Genomic DNA, 6,000 nt, shown 5'->3' with positions numbered 1-6,000 from the left:
CGACCGAGGAGCCGCCGTCGGGGAGCCCCCCGGCGACCGACCAGGCACCGGAGGGGGGAGCGAGGCAGGGGCGACGAGGCTCCGGAGGGGAACCTGCAGGCGACAGCCGACCCGGAGGGCCAGGACCCGCGGGCGCCAACCGAGCCCCAGCGCAGACGAGGCAGGGCGAGCCAGGGGGCAGGGCGGGCGGGCGGGACCCCAGCCCTGCGTCTGTGCCCCCTTCCCCGCGTCTGTGCCCCCTTCCCCTGCGGGACACAGACAGGCCGACCCTAGGTCGGGGTCGACGTCGCCGGGGCGAGGGACAAGGAGTCACAAGTTCCGTCCCCGAGGGGTCCCATTCCAGCTCCTCCACCTCCGAAGAGGGAGGAGCCAAGATGGAGTCGTCCGGGACCACCTCGGGGACTAGGGTGAAAGGGACAGGAGCTGGGGCTGCAGCAGGCGGAGGGACAGGAGCTGGGGCTGCAGCAGGCGGAGGGACAGGAGCTGGGGCTGCAGCAGGCGGAGGGACAGGAGCTGGGGCTGCAGCAGGCGGAGGGGGCGCCTCTGGAGGAACTGGAGCGCGGTCAGGAACTGGAGCGCGGTCAGGAACTGGAGCTGCAGGTGGCTGCAGTGGGGGCGCCTGCCCGGGAGCTGCAGGTGGCTGCAGTGGGGGCGCCTCTGGAGCTCTCCGGAGCTTGATCAGCCTCCGGAGGTCCTCAGCCATTCTCTCCAGGTCCGAATACAGGGATTCTGGAGAGAAGGAGGCGAAATCCTGCCCCGGTTGCGCTGCGAGCCTATCCCCCTCTGGAGGGCCCTGTGGGGCCGGTTCCCCCATCACCCTCCAGTACAGTCCCTGGAGGGTGAAGTACCTGTCGGCGAGGGCCGCGGGCGAAACGGGCGTGACCCCTTTAAGAGGGCGGGGTGCTTGCGGGAAAACCTCCCGCACCGTTCTGGCCCCTTCGTTAGCCAGCCGCTCTGGCTGGGCGAAACACCGCTCCGGGGGCGACGGAAGCTCTGTGGGGGCAGGTTCCGGTTCCCGGAGTTGGAGGGGTTCCTCCTCCTCGTACTCAGTCGGGAGTGTCAGCCTGGCGAGAGAGCATGCCCCCAGGCGAATTGTCAGCTCTTCTGGCTGAGCTCTCCTTCTCCTCCGCTTCTTCTTTGGGTCCGTCATTCTGTCACGATCGCGGTCGGGCGAAACGGCGATCGTGCGGGTCGGCAGACAGGAATGGGCAGACAAGCCGAAGGACTGATTGAAAATAAGCAGACACAGCTGGGTACAATTCGGGAAACACACGTGGGTAAGCAGGGGGCGTGGCACACAGGAGGAGCCGACGAGCAGGTCATGACAGATATTATTTTGCCATGTAACGGTTCTAGATCGATTTTAATATCCTGTGATATGTTGTAAAACAAACTATCCCATCTATCCCAAACTATCCCAAGATTCACTTTCCCAATTCAAAAAATATAACTGAACACGTAGCAAGTTTGATTGGTTAGCTCATTTTGTAGCTTACCAGGGTTGTTCAGAATTTATGAATTGGATTATGAATTGACTTGCCCACACCCTGTAAATTTGAAATCACAATAAGAATTTAATTTAATACAATGCAATGCAATCACACAACACATGAATGTCATTTAATCTAACAAAACGTTAAGAATTACATAACAGATTTCCTTCCAACATAGTAGACATTTATATTGACAGGTACTTTCTGCTGCCGTAAATATTCGTGATTGTGGGGTGTTATGCCGGCTGAGCAGGGGGGAGGCAAATACCGAAATGCGGAGACAGAATCCTTTATTTAGGAGATCGAGTCGTACAAAAGCCAAGAGGGATGTGCTGAATCGTGGTCGAGGGGCAGGCGAGAGTCGAGAACCTTGAAGATCAGACAGGCATGAATAGGCGAAATGAGGATCCAGGGAGGAAGGAGGAGGGCCGACGAGGGAGCAGGGGATGAGCAGGGAAGGCAGGAAGGTGAGCAGGCAGGACACAGCGGGCAAGATGAACCGGGAAGACAATATACAGAGAGATCACTTGGTAAGGCACATTACTAGAATGGCAACAATACTTCGCACTGCTTGCCGGGAGAACTGTGGTTAAGTAGCCGACCGATCAATTGGTGATCGGTGGCTGGTGCTCTGCCCCGCCTGTGTGGGCGTGATAGTGCCCCCCCCTTGTCAGCCACCTCCTGGAGGCCGAGGGCGACACAGTGCCAGCTTGGACGGGTAAGAGGTGTGAAAGTCCGAGATGAGAGAGGGGTCGAGAATGTCAAAAGCGGGCACCCACGACCGTTCCTCCAGCCCGAATCCCTCCCAGTCGACGTGGCACTGCAGGCACCCGGTCTGACGTCAGGAGTCGAGGAGAGCTCGAACGGTGTATGCCGCCGAACCATTGGACAGCATTGCAGAAGGGGGAGGTACCATGGCCGACGAGGGATGTGAGGGACTGTAACGGTTTTAGGAGAGAAACATGGAAGATAGGACACATACGGTATACACTGGGGCGCTGGAGGCGATACGAGGAGGGCCCAACTTGATGAAGGACGCAGAAGGGGGCAATGTACCGAGAGGAAAGCTTACGGCATGAGGGCAGTCGCAGGTTCCGCGTGGAGAGCCAGACTCTCTGCCTCACCCTGTAAGAGGGGCCCGGTCGTCAGTGACGATCTGCTCGGACCTTGACGCGAGACACTCTGGGCATCCTGAAACCAACCCTCAACCCACGGGACATTTCTGGAGAGGGAGTCCCAGGGGAGTAGGTGAGGCTGGTATCCCGTCACACACTGGAAGGGAGAGAGATCTGTCACCGGACTCACCCCGAATGTTCAGGGTGTATTCCGCCCAGAGGTGGTGAGTGGCTCAATCCCCAGGCTGCCCATGGCACAGGAGACGGAGGGCCTTGGAGACCTCTTGATTCGTCCTTTCCGCAGGCCATTGGACTGCGGGTGGTATGTAGAGGTCAGGCTGAGAGCGATATTGAGTTTCCCCACAGAAGGCAAGGAAAACCTGGGAGCTTGGGAAGAGCAATTAACCGACACATCTTGGGAAAACGGTCCACTATGGTGAGAATAACGGTGTTACCTTTTGAGCATGGTATATAGGTTTTGAAGTCCATGGCCAGGTAGGACCACGGCCGAGTCGGGATCGGGAATGGGGGTAACAGCCATGTGGGAGCTTGATGGGACGTCTTCAACTGGGCACATTCTGGACAGGAGGCAACGCAAGTCTCTGCATCCCTCCGCCAACTCGGCCACCAGTAACGTTGTGCCACCAGTCATATGGTCGCGGAGCTCCCCAGGTGGCCGGAACTGCGCGACGTATGGATCCATCGGAGCAGAGCGGGACAGTGCACCAGGGGTACATATAGTCGGCCCAGGGAACCTCCTATGGGAGGCAGTGACCGGTCATTCAGGGCACGGCTGGTTTCATCGAGAGACCTGGAGATGGTGGCAGCGAAACAGGATGGGGAGAGAACGGGCGTGCTTCCCTCATCGGATGTGGAAGGATCATGCTGGCGAGAGAGGGCGTCGGCCTTGCCATTCTTGGACCCAGGGAGGTAAGTCACTGTAAAATGAAAGTGAGAGAAAAACGTAGACCAGTGTGCTTGTTGTGGGTTTGGAGGTATTGTAGGTTCCGGTGGTCTGTCAAGACTTGAAAGTGGTGTCTACCTCCCTCCAGCCAGTGATGCCACACTTCAAAGGCCAACTTCATGGCCAAGAGTTCTCGATCCCCGACGTTGTAATTCTGTTCTGCTGGGGAGAGTTTCCTAGAGAAATAGGCACAGGGGTGACGACGGCCGGTTACCAGGTCGCGCTGTATCAGGACACCTCCTGCTCCTGTCTCCGAGGCATCCACCTCCACCTCAAACGGGTCTTCGGGCCGAGGTTGTTGCAGGACAGGAGCTGAGCAGAAGGCTTCCTTCAATTTACGGAAGGCTATATCCACTTCAGGAGTCCATTTGAAGGGGCTCGGACGATTGTGGGTGAGCGAGGTCAGTGGGGCGGCTATTTTGCTAAAATTTTGGATGAACCTTCGATAGAAGTTTGCGAACCCTAGTAATCGTTGCAGTTCCTTCATCGTCTGGGGAGGCAACCACTCCTGGAACGCGGCAACCTTCTGCTCGTCCATGGATACTGCTCCTGGAAGGAAGACACACCCTAGAAATCGGACTTGAGACTGGTGAAACTCACACTTCTCACCTTTGATGAACAGTTGATACTCCCATAGGCATTGGAGGACCTGGCGAACATGGGCAACATGCTGGGAGAGAGTGGGAGAGTAGATCAGGATGTCATCTATATACACCACCACAAACCTGTTATCATGTTGTGGAAGACCGTATACACGAAGGCCTGGAAGAGAGAGGAGCTATTAGCTAATCCATACGGCATCATGAGATGTTTGAATTGACCAGTATGTGTGATGAAGGATGTCTTCCATTCGTCTCCCTCGCGGATGCGGACGAGACTGTAGGCACTGCGAAGATCTAACTTGGTAAAGACTGTTGCTTTACACAGATGTTCCAGGGTGGACGGAATGAGTGGGAGTGGCTCTCGATGTTTGACAGTTATGGCGTTTAGCGATCTATAATCTATACAGAGATGTAACCCTCCAAGAACCTGGCTGTAGTTGGGGAGGTCGAAGCAGAGGGTTCATTAGTTTCAAGAGAAGGAGGCTACCACCTTGAAAGTAGGTGGCTACCATTGTTCAGGGAAAACTCGACACGCAAACTCCGAGACATGAGACGTAAACCAATTTCAGGGGTTTTCCTTCTGAGGAAATTTTGAAATGTAGACCCTTTAATAGTCCCTTTTTCAGGCATCTTAGAAGCCTCATTCCACCAAATTTTACTGACACAAACTCTGGGTTATTTTTCATCATACAGTAGTAGTAGCAGTCTGTTACCGAGGACACCAAATGTATCTCATTCTCAGATTATGTTGATTAATGATTGATGTCCTGGTCAGTTGCAGTGCTCAATTATCAAGTAATGGTTTCATCAACAAGAGGTCAGCTTACCAGTGTCTGAAATAAGACTTTCAACCATTAACCAATCATTTAAAAAAATAAAGTTAACATAACAAAGGAAATTATGTCTATGACTTCATTTATTTATTTCACACCCTATTAGACATGTTAAAGGAACCTACAACTGTCTGAATGTAGCCTCTTCATTCAGTAAATTCAGTGGTCTCCTAAATCAAAATAATTCCATAATCCTACCAGGTACATGTCATGCCCATGAAATACTAGTACTCGTGAAAAAAACAACCACTCCAAGTTACCAACTAAAAGTCTCTTTCAAAATACAATGCCTCTGAGCCAAACTGATGTAGATTCATAAACAGTGGTTCCCAATCCTTAGACACTACGAAATGGTGATATCTCAAAGTTTTTAGACGGAAGCATTTTGTGTCCTAATCATTGTGGCTTTGGTCAGATGTTTTCCCTCGGAGACATTCGCCCAGAGGCACCGTATTCTGAAACAAACTTTTAACAACAGCATGAAATAAAGTAATACTGCTAATAAGTGCTGACTGACAGCCATAATAAGCAATAGGAGGAGAAAGAGTAAATAGTGTAAATTAAATTCCAGTACAAATTGCCTGCTGCTGCAGTGCCAGAAACTAAAGACCATTCACCAGAGGAACAGCCTTATCCAAAATGAGGTCAGTGTCATGCAATATCTCCCCATATTTTTCACCAATTTTACGCCGATATTGGCTCGAACAAACGAAGATATCGATCGTCTGCTGCTGGTCTGATCCATGTGCATCTGTACTGTGTGAATAAGTCGACGAGTCGAGTCGTATGTCAATGCAATGCATGCAGCAACCGAAGCGACGACACCGGGATGAAATAGTATAGTGTTACGCCATGCTGGTCTCACTTCATTAAGTATTAAACTCACCTTCAGTTCCTTCAGTCCTGGGCAGTTTCGCGCTCGGTTGCAGCCACTGGTCATCCGTACGAGTACCGGGCAGTTGAGCATTTTGTGCTGGGCCGCGGCGAACACAT

The sequence above is a fragment of the Brienomyrus brachyistius genome, chromosome 24 (genome assembly GCF_023856365.1).
Source record: "Brienomyrus brachyistius isolate T26 chromosome 24, BBRACH_0.4, whole genome shotgun sequence".
Taxonomy (NCBI): Eukaryota; Metazoa; Chordata; class Actinopteri; order Osteoglossiformes; family Mormyridae; genus Brienomyrus; species Brienomyrus brachyistius.
Note: the sequence above shows the minus strand (reverse complement) of the source record.